Raw genomic sequence first — 16,577 nt, 5'->3', positions numbered from 1 at the left:
TCTGAAAAGAGGACTTTGGACCACTGGGCAACAGTCCAGTTCTTCTTCTTCTCCTTAGCCCAGGTAAGACGCCTCTGACGTTGTCTGTGGTTCAGGAGTGGCTTAACAAGAGGAATACGACAACTGTAGCCAAATTCCTTGACACGTCTGTGTGTGGTGGCTCTGATGCCTTGACCCCAGCCTCAGTCCATTCCTTGTGAAGTTCACCCAAATTCTTGAATCGATTTTGCTTGACAATCCTCATAAGGCTGCGGTTCTCTCGGTTGGTTGTGCATCTTTTTCTTCCACACTTTTTCCTTCCATTCAACTTTCTGTTAACATGCTTGGATACAGCACTCTGTGAACAGCCAGCTTCTTTGGCAATGAATGTTTGTGGCTTACCCTCCTTGTGAAGGGTGTCAATGATTGTCTTCTGGACAACTGTCAGATCAGCAGTCTTCCCCATGATTGTGTAGCCTAGTGAACCAAACTGAGAGACCATTTTGAAGGCTCAGGAAACCTTTGCAGGTGTTTTGAGTTGATTAGCTGATTGGCATGTCACCATATTCTAATTTTTTGAGATAGTGAATTGGTGGGTTTTTGTTAAATGTGAGCCAAAATCATCACAATTAAAAGAACCAAAGACTTAAACTACTTCAGTCTGTGTGCATTGAATTTATTTAATACACAAGTTTCACAATTTGAGTTGAATTACTGAAATAAATGAACTTTTCCACGACATTCTAATTTATTGAGATGCACCTGTATGTTTGTCAAATGTCATAAATGTCTAAAACTATACTTATTAAACAATTGCTATTTGTGAAATGTTGTAAATAAATGTTATTCATGCATTCAAGTGATTTCTTGTACATTTATTATAATGAGATGGTTATAAAGATGTATTATTTATGTACTGTATTATAAACTATAATAAAAATGCAATATACATTTTAGGCTGAACATCTATTTTAAAAGGTAACATTTATAAACCGTACATGGTTACATGCAGAAATGAACATGGGCCAACTCAGGTGCGCTCTCCACTATAGATTCCGGCTTAACTCCGGCAACATCGGCGTGTCACTGGCTACCACATCTGGGCCGATTGATTCGGGCCGGAATCGAGAAGTGAGTAAACAGGCATTCGCCCCGAGTACAGGAGACAGGAGCGGGCCACAGGGATAGGCTCTGGTAGGTGAGATTCTACCGGAACTGGTCCGAGTGTATTTTGCTACCTGGGACGCTATGTCATACATATTTGAATAAAGTAATTGCCATTCTTTTCAGAAAGAGTGTAAATTGTAATGATATTCAAATTTATCATACTATAGATTGTGCTTTAAGTCAGCGCTGTTTGCCTGGTGCCATTAACACCCTTGGAAAATAGGTGTACAGTTTATAGCAGTTATGACAGCAGTGATTCATCAAATAATGGAGACGAGTGTTATAAACAGGCATTAAAAAAAGTGCTAAAACAACACAGACAGCATGTACAAACAAATGACACAATCAGTGGGCAGGTCAAGTGAAGAGAAAAAAAAAGTATGCCAACATCTCTTATATTTGGCGAAACACCCCTACAGTACACTGGACTCCCACTAAGGTCTATGTTAAGACTTTATAATTTATTTATTTACACTTTATCTTTTACAGAAAATGCTCCCTTTGATCATTTCGTAAATGGGGGCCCTTTCTCAGATCTCAAGTGTGCCTTTGTCAGTCTGTCTGGAGTTTTTCCACAATTGCTTTCAGGCATGTCGAACAAACAAGTCAAATTGTCTTTCATGCTCCCTTGCTTATTTTCTTCTGATTTCTCCCCCTACCCCTTAAATCAGGGTTATTTACAGTCCTTTTTTTTTCTTTTTTTTTTTTTTTGCTGAAATATAGTATATTTTGGATTCTCACTTCAGTTCTTCTAAATCAAAGCTTGTCTATCATCAGTATGACAGCCGAAAAATGTGTGTGTTTGTGTTTGTATGACTATAGTCTTGCAGCCTGAACATTATAGAATGCTATTGTACAATCATCCCTGTCTCTCTCTCGCGGTCGATCTGTCTCTCTGGGAGATACAGAAAGGGCGGAGGAGACAAAGATATCTGGCCTATATACGGTTTCCATCATGAGCAATTTAGTTTGGTATCATCTTCAAATGAAAACAAACACCACAGGTATAAAAGAATGGCACCCACAGATCAGAAAATATATGGCTAATGCACTGTTAGAGTTCTGTATGGCAGAAACATGTGTTTTGCCCTTCGACATTGTAATATTTCCATAGCAAACAGCTTTCAAGCTGAGAGAGAGGGGGAATGCATTTTTTTGGGGGGGGGGGGGGGTTGGGGGGGTTATGTTTCAAGTGCCAACATCAAATCATTTGGGATTTGGGAGTATCATACACCCTTTGCTGAAAGGAGTGTTTCACCCTAAAACAATATCTAATATATATATATATATATATATATATATATATATATATATATATATATATATATATATATATATACACACAACATGAAATAAATAAATATCTAATATATATATATATATATATATATATATATATATATATATATATATATATATGTTTTTTTTTAAAGGGGAATTTTAAACAGAAGGGTAATCTTTGTGACATGTGTATGGATTACAGTTAGGTTTATTGTTAATTTTTTGGAGCTTGTTAGCCTATAGAAAAGAGTCTGTATTGAGATTATATATATATATATATATATATATATATATATATATATATATATATATATATATATATATATATATCGATATCTCAGCACACTTTGTTGCATTATAAGTCCAAAAATGGGGGAAAAAGCTTTTTTTGTGTTGTGTTTTACACTTGTAAAACTGCATTTCCTTCCAAATTGTATTATGCCACGTCCCTCATTTTAATAAAAACATACAGCCTTTGTAATTCCATTTTGGGACAAAAGCCATAAATTGCTTTCTGACTGCTATTTCATGAGCTTATTTTCCATGTAGGTCCTTTCAAAGGGATCTTTAGTGATGCCCATATTTAATTATTTCTGAGCCTTCACAGTTGCATTACCAGAGAAAGACATGCACAGACTATATGATTTACTTTTTCATGATGACACAACATTTACATCTACTTTCCACAGAGTCAGTTACTCAAGGTCATTTATGTTTGTAAACAACTTGGCCACATAACAGCTTCCATTCGATGTGAATTAAAGGGAAAGTTCACCCAAAAATGAAAATTCTCTCATAATTTACTCACACTCATGCCATCCCAGATGTATTTGACTTCCTTTCTTCAGCAGAACACATTTGAATAGTAATAGAAAAAAAAAAAAAAAAAAAAAAAAATATCTCAGCTCAGTATGTCCTTATAATGGAAGTGGATGGTAACACGATTTTTGATGCTCCAAAAAGCACAATCAGCATTAACATCATCCATAGGACTCCAGTGGTTAAATGAATGTCTTACAAAGCAATACGATCACATTTGGTGCGAAAAAGATCAATATTTAAGTACTTTTTACCTATAAATAATCACCTCTGTTAAGCAGCAGTATGCGCGTTCAAGATAGGGCTGAGGTCACATGGACTCTCGGGTGATTTACTGGTGTTGGCATGTTCACACGAGAAGTGACGCATGCGCGACACACCTGGAAGAGCAGCGCTGTTTACAACTGAGTAGGAGGAACGCTGTACAAACCAAACACGTTGCATGGATGTCGTTAATGCTGACTGCAGTGTTACAGTCGTGTTACCATCCACTTGCATAAGGACCTACTGAGCTGAGATATTTTTCTGTTTTTCTTCAAATGTGTTCTGCTGAATAAAGGAAGTCATATACATCTGGGATGACATGAGGGTGAGTAAATGATAAGAGAATTTTCATTTTTGGGTGAACTATCCCTTTAAGACTTGCAAACATGGCAAAATGAGAGATACTGGGACAAGAAGGAATCACTAATCTCTGCACCAACCAAGGAGCATTGCCATTCATCTAAATGGAGAAAGATGCTTTTTGCCCATATATTGGTGTAGTTATGGCTATCTACCAGCAGGTGCTTACTAGGCCATCCTAAATAGTCTAACTCTAAACCTTTGGCACCAACAGAGACTTCATGAAAATGGGAAATTTGCTGCAGTAAGGCAAATTTCAAGTGATTTTCTTTGCTCAGATGATGTATTCTGAATTCTCTGGTCATCAAAATGACAAATAATGAGAAAGAGGAATTATTTACATCTCTTTCTCTCTTTCGTATAGGCTGAATGCAACTGGAGTGATCATACATTATGTTCTTCAAACATGACTGATGGTAATGAACTGTGCCATACGCATATTTCCAGATCAACACCTGCTCTTATTACAATGTGAATCAGATTTCCATTTTGCTTTTCACGACAGATCGTAATGTAAGGTGAAAAGGGTGAACCAGACATGCCATCTCCCTGGCCGTCCATGTCCAGTATTGATGGTGGATGGACATGAATGGGGATTAAATGTCAGAGGAAGCTGCAAGATTATTGGAGGTGAGGAGGTTTAGCCGTAGAAGAATGTCAAGAGCATCATTGCCCTTTTAGTGTGTGTGAGTGGCCACATCACCCCCGTATAGCCTCGGTTAATGACTATACTCCAAGATAATGAAAGATATAGAGGGAAAAAGAGAAAGAAAAAATGTTGGAAGGGTAATTACAGTGACTAAGTACAAATGAAAGGATCTTTAAGAGTGTCACCAGTCATGATCAAACTGAATCACAATATGAAGAATATACTTTACATGAGTTACAGTTCTGTCTCTGATTTATATTTTGCCATGAGTACTGAGCCCAATATTTTGAGAGCACCACAGAGCCACAGTATTTACACTCTCAGAAGAAAAAGAAAAAAAAAAAAAAAAGGTAAAGTTTAAGGTACAAGGCCGTCACTGGGGTGTGCACTTGATTTTGGGTTCATAATTGTACCCTTAGGAGACAAAAAGGTAAGTTTTTGTCATAAACATGCATGTTCCTAATGGTACACAACAGGTCCTTAGGGTAAAATTATGTACGCGACACAAGTTATCAGTTTTAACTAGAGGTACAATAAAGGTCCCCCTGAGGGTACCACCCCAGTGCTAGCCCTTGACATAAATAATAATTCTTTATGAAGTAAATAAGTGAATATATAAAAAAATTCCATAAATGTGCACACTGTTGGACTAAATGTTCTACTGGATGTTGTTCACTGAAGCCTGCCAAGGATAACATGTATTGAGATTACATAATTGAATAGGTACGTGCATCTTTATAACGGTTTCATTTTCATAACTCTCGATATTGATCTCTTTGATATTTTGATATGTTGACATAAATTAAGAAATTACTCAGGCAGTAACATTTCTATTGTGAAACATTGGCTAAATATCAAAGCTGAAGTATTAGACCTTTCTTATGATGTATAGATTGTCACGATTAAATAAGAGGTGTATGTTAATAACATACAGTTAATGCAAACAATACTGATCACAAGAGCATCTGCGATACCTGCCAGTGAAGGTTTAACAATACCTTTTTCCTGAAAGTGTACACTTTTCTGAGGAATTGTCTCTGCATATTAAGCTGGGATAGGAGAAAGCATTTAAACATCAAAAAAGAGACAACAAAAGTGACTACAAAAGTGAAAAAAACTTAAAAGAAATGGTAATCAATTACAGTGCCTAACACACAGTATACACTGTCCTTTAAATAAACACTAACACTAACACTAACATATACACTGTCCAAACATTTTACCTAACTTACTAAACTACAACTAATTATTACAAAGTTCCCTGGAATCCTTAATTTTTTATTGGTCAATTGCGGCATCCAGCGGACTGATATTTCGGAATAATGTCTGAACATCTGGAGATTAAGTGATATTTCATCAGTCATCCAGGTTTTGCGAGTCATCTTTCATACTTCTCGTACTACTCTGCGATTTCTAGCCAATTAAGCTAATAAAACTAATAAAACAATTTTTGCAACCTTTTCTATGAAGGCCATATTTATAATGCATTGTAAAGGAATTACAATGCATTAGTAATGTCTCATAATACACCATATAATATGTTATAACTTCTCATAAATAATTGTAACCACAATTATAATACATTATAATACTTACCTATTCATAGTTATACCTCAGAGTATAATGCATTATAACACAAGCGGCATCCAGTTTTATCTGCAGAAGTTATAATGTATTTGTGGTGACCAGGGCGGGGCCGAGCAGCATCTGGGCAGAGCGAGGCCGGGAAGATAAGTGGTGAATGAGTTCCACCTGTGTGCCACACCGGTCTCGCGTTCCACTGATGGGCGGCGTGAGTATTTAAGGAGAGGAGACAGTGGCAGATGGTAGAGAGAGATGCACGAAGTCTGTCTCTCTGTGTGTGTGTGTGTCTTTATGTTCATATGTAAAGACACACTGAAATGCCTTGTTGATGAGAGAGTTCAACAGAGAATGACCAGACTGGTTCGAACTGACATTGTCTATGGTAACTCAAATAACCATGCTGTACAATTGTGGTGAGAAGAATATCATCTCAGAATGCTATTCTGAGATGCAGGTTGGCACTGTTTTGGCGGCATGAGGGGGACCTACACAATATTAGGCAGGTGGTTTTAATGTTGTGGCTGATCGGTGTATATTTGTAAAATATATAATAGGTATGCTTTAAGAAAAGTGACAAATGCAAGTCGCCTTATAAACATCCATAAGATATTTTTAAGTGGTTATAAGACATTACAAGTCATGCTGGAAGTTATATTTATTACACTTGAACAAAATACAAAATTACACACATTCAATATAAATTTTGAGAAATTACGAAAAACACTTGTAAAGCTGCAAGGTTAAAATATATCAGAAAGTCTCTCTCTTGAAAAAAAAATAAAAATATATGTATGTTGATCACAAATGTAGCCAATCTTCTGTAAACATACCCAAGAATAATAATAATAATAATAATAATAAAAATAATAATATTAATAATAATAATAATAATAATAATAATAATAATAAATCAAACTGATTCTATACTGAACTCTATTCAATACACTTTAATGTTTTTGCATCTTATTTGGATACATATAACTTCCATTATATAAGACTGACTTGTAATGCATTGTATGTTACAAGTTTATGTTATGGCTGTTTATAAGAAGATAATGCTTTTGTAACTTCACTTAAAGTTGGCAAAGACCACTTTGGTCTTTTATATGATCACGTCATAAAACCTTTTGACTGTTTACACTATACAGCACTTATACTATTACATTTATTTACTTCTGCTGCGTTAAAAGGGTATGTTGCTTGTGTTATAATGCATTATACTCTTAAGTATAACTATGAATAGAGGAAGTCTTATAATGTATTATAACTGTAGTTATAATTATTTACGAGAAGTTATAACATATTCTAAGGTGCAGTATGAGATATTATGGATGCAGTAAAATGCATGTATAATGCCTTTACAATGCATTATAAATATGGTCTTCAGAGAAATTGTTACCACAATTTCCACTAAAATCAATGTTACATTCCCATTTATTTATTTGCCAAGTAGTCGTGTAATAAGCTGGATTTTGAGCAGTGAAATGGTCCTTTTCGCAATATAAACACCAACAGAACTCAGATGCAAAACAAAGGTGGAATTCAGAGTTTCTGAAGACTTCTCACATTAAAACATAATTTCAACACAAATCAATATTTTATGTCCATTTATTTATTTATTTATTTATTTGTTATTTTTTGGTTGGTAGCCATGTCATGAGTGGGATAGTGTACTGTTAGCCAGTCATTATCGCTAAATAAACCCCTTCAGGGTGATACAAGGCCACCCTGTCGGGGGTTATTTTGCGATAACAATTGGCCGACTGCACATTATCCCTTACTTACTAACTAAAAGAACTACAAAAAAAAAACTAAATAAATGTTGCCAGGTTGAAGGCTTTGGAGAATGTTAATCAACATCAGGTAGATCAAAGGCCTCGGGAAAGGTGTTCATAATTTAGGCAGTACGTGTATGTGTGTGTACGTGAAGGAAATAATCATTTCCGTGACCGTGTCTGTTGATATTTGAATGTTACCAGAACAAAAGACACTTTAAATCCAGCACTTCATGCTGGTGAACCCTTTGATATGTTAATGTGTTCCCTCCTTGCACTGGTGTGAGCGCCAACAGAGAAACCCAGACAATCGCAACCTGAGCCTTCAACGGCAGCAGTGGGAACTGAATAACTGCGCACCTGATCCTGAAACAAGCAACATCTATTGTGTAGGTGGAGATGCTTTGAGACGCTCAATGCAATGTAAATATGTCTGTCATTAGCATTCTATTCATGATTATTTCCGCAACACAAAGGGGTTTTTTGAATGCAGAGGGGTTTTTTTTCCCCCGACGTGTCAACTTCCTCTGGAGAATTTGTGCTGCGACTAGCGCTGTAGATGTTAGAGGACTTTGATGTAAAGTTTTTTTTTTTTTTTTTCATTAGTGTTTGGAATTGTGCTTTTTCTTGGCAACCAATATGAACTCCTGCAGATGTTTTGCATACACAGCCAAATACCAAATTTATTCTATTCTTACATAAGAAGATCTTTGCGAAACCAATAGCTATTATTAAAGTCTGCCCTATAATCCTGAGGGCTTCTCGACACACTATCAATAGACCATCCCATTAGTATGCAGAACTTGCTTACAGCCTTTCGTAGTGTAATGCAGTTTCCCTTCATCTAAATAAGATTACAATATGAACGTGCCCTGAAAGAGTGCTCTTTTAGTTGTTGTTACATTGTGCCTCTTAGCCTTGCCCTGTGAAGTCGCTCCGAGTTCATTGTGATGTTTTCTTAAAAAGGCTGTTCAATCTGTAATGGCCCGTCATACATTCTGACTCACACTTTCCTCTTTGGGAAGCTGAAATAGGATGATGTGGACAATATTACATTAACACAACTGCATCCTTCCTTATCCCTTCTCCTCTTTCTATTTTGATCAAGGAAATCAAGACAGTTACTGTACTCACTGGTAGCAATGCGCTAGCTTTGCCAATGTGTTGGGTTCAACTCCCAGGGAATGCATGCACAGATACAATGTATCGCTTGAATGCACTGTAAGTCACTTTGGATAATATTGTCCGAAACATACATAAATATAAAATGGTGAAGCACATGAAAGTGAGCACATGGAATGTAGGATGAAGATTCACTTCCTATGAATTAAGGGGCCATTCACAGCGAAGGCGTCTAGACCCAGCGCCACCTATAGAACAGAACAGAGGTTTCTTGAGACACATTTTTAAAAGTCATTAAAAATGTGTTAAAAAAGTAGTTATTTTTAACCTGTTACAGCATCTAAGTGTGGCACTAGAGCGAGACACTGTAAAAACAGTGTGGATGGATAAAAATAAAAATAAAAATCGTTGTGAACGGACCCTTACGGTAGGTCTGCCTGCCACCTACTGACTTTTATATCAAACACAGGTCTAGCTTGATAACAAATGCATGGATGATTCAAGATATAATAGGGGGATAATTCCATAATGCCTGTGTAGCATAACACAAGTTAAGAACCTGAAATGAGTCAAAGGAAAAAATCTATTGTTTTTATATAAAAAATACTATTTCTATTGAAATAAATGCTGTATTCTTTACACTTTCTGTTCATCCAAGAATCCTCCACTTGCAGCATCGATACCTATTCTACCAGTCAGTTTGTTCTAGATCTTCAGGCAAAGCTTCATCACATGCTTTCTGCAGCACTTCCCATTTTCCAACCAAGCTTTTCAAACAACAGCTCAACACCTCAAACATTGCTTCACCCAACCATAATACTAATTTCTAATCATTTATCACCAAGTTTTTTTGCACATTCTACCCTTTCATTCTGTAGCCCAGAGAAACACTTTGGGTAGGCACGAATGCTAGGCATCTGTGTACAGGAAGCATGAAGCAAATTTCGTCATCAGCACTGAACCCGTGTGGCCCGGTTTTTCTTTCCGCACGTACTCTAAACACGCAGTATGCGCATGCGCCTGGAATTAATTAGTGGGTCCACAGGGTGGCAACACTCACAATTGAGCCATTTCTGTCACACAGAAGCATTAGAAGATGTAATCGCGAGAAGACAAAGGTAGAAACAACAACAGTGGATGTGCACGTCAAGAACGAGGAGGTGTGAGGTGGTCAGGAGATAACTGCATTTGTATAGCTCAAGTCTGAAGGAATATAAATACATTTGTATGGGTCTTAACTCCTGAAGAGAAATAGTCCAGTATCTCATAGCAGTTGAAGCGCACATGCGCCTACCACTTGTGTATATGTGCACAGTGAAATTAAGTAGCCTATACTTTAAAGGTTCATTCAGTATTTTTTTCCTCATTAAAAAAAAGTTTAACCTCCTAAAGACATGAATATTAATTTTGCAATATATGTAGGAAATCGTTACCACTCACATTAAACTGAAGATTCCCGTCATATCAGTAACCTTATAAAAGCTGTTTTATTCTACATGGAGAGGGTCCACACATGGGGGCTGCCATTTTAGAATCACATGACCAGCCGAATACTTTTAGCTTAATCTCAGTAACCATCCTGTTGTTTGACACTTTCACTCATTGATTAAAGTAATCATGGCTGATTGTGAATACTAAAATTCTACAATGGCATTTGAAATGAAAACTATTGATTTTAAATGATGCTGCATCCAAGCCACTAGGTGTCAGTGTAAGTCCAAGATGACACAAAGACAAATGTTACTGAGTGCACCTTTAAAAGGCTAATGTTCGACTGTCTGCATCAAAATACTGTACTTTGGGCTTTATTTGCCAGTTTCAGATGTAGCTTTTTCTTTGAAAGTCTGACTGTAATGCCAACATCCTACAAGTAGATGAAACTGGTGTTTGGCATGTAATGTTAATTGAAGCTGCAGTGTAAGACCTGTGAGGGGTCTGTTTCTCAAACTAGAGAATCTAATGTTCATGTCATCTTGTTGTTGTGTACTTGGAATGTCCACTTCCCTCTCTATCCTGGTTGGATCCAGTTTGGTTGATTCTTTTTAGTCAGCAGTGCATGAAATAGCCTTCATTCTTTAAAAGAACGGTAAACTGATGAAGATTTGTTTCCTTTTGGCCATTCTAAAACCAACATTTGGCTTGCAAGGGTAAAGAATGCAAGTGTACTCAATACTTCAGCAACTGAAAAAAGACACTGTATAGCGATGTCCATACTTCATGAATTAGCACAACCCTTTTCAACTGTTCTAAGAAAAATAAATGTTTCTTGAGTACCAAATTAGCACATTAGAATAATTTCTTAAGGTTTATGTGACACATTATTTTCTTAGTAGACTGGAGTAATGACTATTGAAAACAGGGCTTTGACATCAGTGATAAAAATTCAATTTGTAAATAAAATAGAAAACAGTAATAATATTTTGCATCATTACTAATGTTTAATATAGTGTTTTTGATCAATGTAATGCATTTGAAATAAAAAGAAGCATCAGTGTCTTTCAAGAACAAAAATGTCTAAGTGTTTCAAAAATTTTGAAGGGTAGTGTATTTGGACCTCTGGCCACATCCAAACTAATACGTTTTTGATTGAAAACACATAAATTTAGTTATGTTTTGGCCTTCCGTCCACACTAAGACAGTGTTTTTATCCAACGAAAATGGAGCTTTTCGAAAACGCTCTCCCTGGATGAACATGAAAATGCCTACTGTGCATTGTAGCATGGACAGGAAAAACAGAGATATTTGAAAACGATGACATATTTGTAGTCATGTAATGCAGTCATCTGATCCATTCAACCCAAAACATTCAAGATGGTGGCCCATGTTGTGCCTGCTATCCACTTTGTTAGCATTGTTGAAGATACATTTTATTTTGTACAACCTTCAACTGGAAGTTTACTCGGAATTGCTGTCTGGCAGCGGAACACAAGTACAATTGCATTTCAGACCATGCATGGAAATGATAAAGGGCCATGCTTCTTATAGTTTTTACACATGCACAGTAAGGGGATTTAAGTGTTTTTGGATGTTTAAGTGTGGACGAGCTACTTTTGGAAAACATTTGAAAACTGCAGTGTAAATGGAGAAAATGCTGTTTTCAAATGTATCCGAATTAACGTGGACGTAGCCACTGGTGTTGCTTCTCCACTGACAGATATCCCCGCCAACACCCACCAAAAAAAACAAAAAAACAACTGTATTCCAAAATATGTATTTACTAGTATTAGCTGATACATCAAACTTTACAAAAAATACATCAAAAAGCCATTGTTTTGCTACTGTACAATCACTGCAGGTAAACACAGCAATGTGTGTTTATGTGCATTGTGTAGAACTTGCTGGAAATAGATAGTTAGGCCTATTCCCCCACAGCAGGGTTTGGAGAGGCATACACCTCTCCATTTGGAAGCAGAAAAGCATGCAGTGCTCTCCGCTGCTAAAATGAGTTTTCTGTGACAGGAATTCATGTTGCAGCTGTGCTATTCGATGTCTTCTTTAACATTGGGTTATCTAGACTCTCCATACTCCATACTAAAGAGAACTGATCTTTTGTGTTTCTGAAAAAGGGAAAATCTGACACACACTTACAAACACAATGGGGTAAAACACATATGTATCAAACACATAAGCTCTGTTTAAAACCTACTGTGTTTCTTCACTGCCAACGTATGGTAGGTAGCTGCCTGCTAAGGCAACTTGGAAACGAAGTGCCATGAAAATAGCATTCAGCACAGAAGACTCGATGCACAATTGAGTTCAGAGAGACATACGTGATACTCTGCTAAGATTAAAATACATAGCACACACATATATTGGGTAAAATAATCAATTTTAGTTACATGTAAGTCTCAGTTACCATTCACTTTCAATGTATTGCAAAAAAAAAAAAAAAAAAAGATGCAATGAAAGTGACTGAGGCCAACATTCTGCATTACATCTCCTTTTTGTGTTCCATGGAATAAAGGTAACATTTTTGGGTGAACTATCCTTTTTAGAAGCCTTACTTTTGGAACAGCTTACATATCTGGAACATGTCTTAAAAGGATAGTTCACCCAAAAATGTAAATTCTCTCATTATATGACTTTATTTTTCAGCAGAACACAATTAAAATAATTTAGCTCCAAACATCTCATAAATGAAACATAAAATCCATATGACTCCAGTGTTTAAATACATACCTTCAGAAGTGATATGATAGATGTGAATGACAAACAGGTCACAATTTTTTTTTGTTTACTAAAAATCTCAACTTTCACTTTCAATTTCAGATGCGAAAGTGAAACTAAACAGGCACCACGTGGCTTTCAGATGTAAAAGTGAAAGTGGAGATTTAGACTAAAAAAAGAACTTGAATTTTAATCTGTTTGTGAAACGATGACAAAAATGATGATGTATTTGTTGTCATGTGACACAGTCGTGTGATCAATTCAACCCAAAACATTCAAGATGGTGGCCCATGCTGTGCCTGCTACTTTGATAGTGTTGTTAAAGATAAATGTTACTTTGTACAACCTTCGACTGGAAGGCACCACATGTGGCTTTCAGATGTAAAAGTGGAAGTGGAGATTTCGCCTTAAAAAAGGACTTGAATTGTGATCTGTTTGTTATCCACACCTATCATATTGCTTCTGAAGACATGGATTTAACCACTGGAGTCTTATGGATTTCTTTTTATGTTTCCTTTATGTGATTTTTGGAACTAAGAAGGTCTGATCAATATTTCCTTGCATTGTAAGAACCTACAGAGCTGAGATATTCTTCTAAAAGTCTTAATTTGTGTTCTGCTGAAGAAAGAAAGTCATACACATCTGGGATGGCATGAGGGTGATTAAATGATGAGATAATAAAAAAAAATTTGGGGTGAACTATCCTTTTAAAGGAATATTCCATTCAATACAAGCATAGTCAGCAGCATTTGTGGCATAATGTTGTTTACCAAACAAAACTATTTAGACTTGCTCCTCCTTTTCTTTAAAAAAAAAAAAAAAAACAAAAAAACAAAAGCAGCAAAAATGGAGGTTACAGGTTTAAAGGCAGAAAAGTAAAGCTTATAATTAAAAAAAAAAAAAAAAAAAAGCATTTACATTAATTATTCTGTTAAAATGTGTATTATTTGAGCTGTAAAGTTGTTTAAACCATTAACTATTACTTCATCATGGCAACAAATTTGTAAAACTGGATTTATTTTACACAGAAAAGGTTAGTAAGCGATTTTATCACATTAAAATTATTTAAGCACCCATATTGTTTAAGCCTTGCAGCTATAACTTTGAAACAGTTAGTATTTTAATGTTTACAGATTGGTCCCACAATTTTATTGAACTTTGAATATTCCTTTAAAATGCTAACTCTGTAGGCAGCGCACTAGGTTTTAGAACAAAACAATGGTATGACACATATATTTAAAGACACATACCCAAGGAGTGTCAAAACACACGTTTGGTTTCGTTTTAGGTGCTTGACATTTGGAGGTCTAAAATATCTCCTCTAATAACCTTCACAGCTCTTAGACACACACACACATACCATTAACATCTCATCTCCCACAGAATGCTGCTTCCAGCTGAGTTTTTTATATCCACTTTCCTTACCACATGGTGTGCATCCTGACATTCATACTCATACACACACACTACACATCTGTGGAGGTTTTTTTTAACATGTATTACTGGATATTGTTAGATATACATTATCAGATCTTTGTCACTGCAGTTGTTGTAATATCAACATCTCTCATGCAAACATGCTTGCGTGAAGGTAAACAATCTATCTGGCTTCCAACATACAACTTTCTTGTTCTTGGCTATGTTTGGAATAGTATGCTACCATACTAGTCTTACTATTTCTGCAGGACATACAGTCGTATGTATACAGAGAACAGTATGCACATTTTCTGTAAAGAATACCTGGCAGACCTACTTACTATATTTTCCAAAATGAGCTGTATACAACAGAGCACACAGTAGGTACATTTGGAATCACATTTTACCATACTACTAGTAGTATGATAGTATCTAATTCTGAATTCAGTCTATGTGAAATACTGTATCCAGCAATGCACTACACTTGACTTGACCCTCCATTTCCAGTATGATGTAAGATTTTCAACATCACTGAATTAAATAATAATAAAGAAAAACTAAATAAAACCTTTTATTTCCAAACTGATAACAGGATGCAACTTCACACGTAAAAAAAAAAAAAAAAAAAAAAAAAACTAAAAACAAGACTGGAAGAACATGTAATATAGTCTAATGAAATGTTTGCAATTTATATGTTGCTTGAAAAAATAAATAAAAAAATTGTCAGAATACATGGCTTCTTTTGATAGGCCAATAAATGAATAGTTCAGCCAAAAATGAAATTATTTTATTTACTCACTCTCATACCATCCCAGATGTGTATGACTTTCTTTCTTTTGCAGAACACAGACAAATTTTTTTAGAAGAATATCTCAGCTGAATGGGATCCAAAATTTTAAAGCCCCAAAAAGCACATAAAGGCAGCATAACAGTAATCCATAAGACTCCAGTGGTTTAATCTATGTCGTCTGAAGTGATCCAAACGATTTTGGTTGAGAACAGACCAAAATGTGCCTTATATGTTACTGTACATCTTGCCTTTGCAGTCTCTAGGCACGATCATGGTTTTAAGCCCGATGACACTTCCTAGCACTTGACGCGCAGAGCACTAGATGGCACTAGGAAGTGTAAACGAGCTTGACATCATGATCGCCAAGGAGACTGCTGATGTCAAGATTTATAGTGAAAAAAAAAAAAAAAAGATGCAATGAAAGTGACTGAGGCCAACATTCTGCATTACATCTCCTTTTGTGTTCCATGGAATAAAGGTATCATTTTTGGGTGAACTATCCTTTTTAGAAGCCTTACTTTTGGAACTTTCGTGGAACACGCCTCAGAAGACATGGATTAAAACACTGGAGTCAAGTGGATTGCTTTTAAGATGCCTTCATGTCCCTTTTGGATCTTAAAACTTTTGGACCCCATTCACTTGTATTGTATGAGCCTACAGAGCTGAGATATTCTTCTAAAAATATTCGTTTGTGTTCTGCAGAAAAAGAAAGTCATTCATACAGTATTTGGGATGGCATGAGAGTAAGTAGCCTAAATGAAAATGACATTTTTGGGTGAACTACTCCTTTAATGACAAAATGCTTTTAGTCACAAGAATGGTATAGTTATGGCATCTAGCAGCAGGGGCTAATTGCCAAAGCTAAAAATCCAAACCCTCTGAATTATTGCATTCTGAATACAGCACTACAATTTATTAAGCAGGAGTCACCCAACTGGTGACACTGCCCTCTCCTGTAAGTAACCTTTATCATGTTCCTAAGCAGAACAAACACATGGGAATAAATGTGCAAATGAGGAGTAAATATTGATAAACAAGACCATCCAAGGTGCTTTTGCATGCATGTGTGATGCTATCCTGTCCTCTCCTTCTCAACTTATCTCAAAGAAGGTGAGTCTGTCATTACTTTGTTATCGTAAGTAGTGAGTCAAATCCTAGAGACGGTGGCAGTTCTCACTGATTTATAGATCAACAGCACATTAAT

The 16,577-nt window shown here is 36.0% G+C and overlaps 1 protein-coding gene across 1 annotated transcript in view; it reads right to left on the bottom strand.

The window, feature by feature from the left end:
• Positions 1-16,577, bottom strand: part of LOC127423078 (cadherin-12-like) — a 237,542-nt gene that overhangs the window by 53,317 nt on the left and 167,648 nt on the right. The window lies entirely within an intron of this gene.

This window comes from Myxocyprinus asiaticus, chromosome 32 (genome assembly GCF_019703515.2).
Source record: "Myxocyprinus asiaticus isolate MX2 ecotype Aquarium Trade chromosome 32, UBuf_Myxa_2, whole genome shotgun sequence".
Lineage (NCBI taxonomy): Eukaryota > Metazoa > Chordata > Actinopteri > Cypriniformes > Catostomidae > Myxocyprinus > Myxocyprinus asiaticus.
The sequence above is the reverse complement of the archived record's forward strand: the minus strand, read 5'-3'. Positions and strand labels throughout refer to the sequence as shown.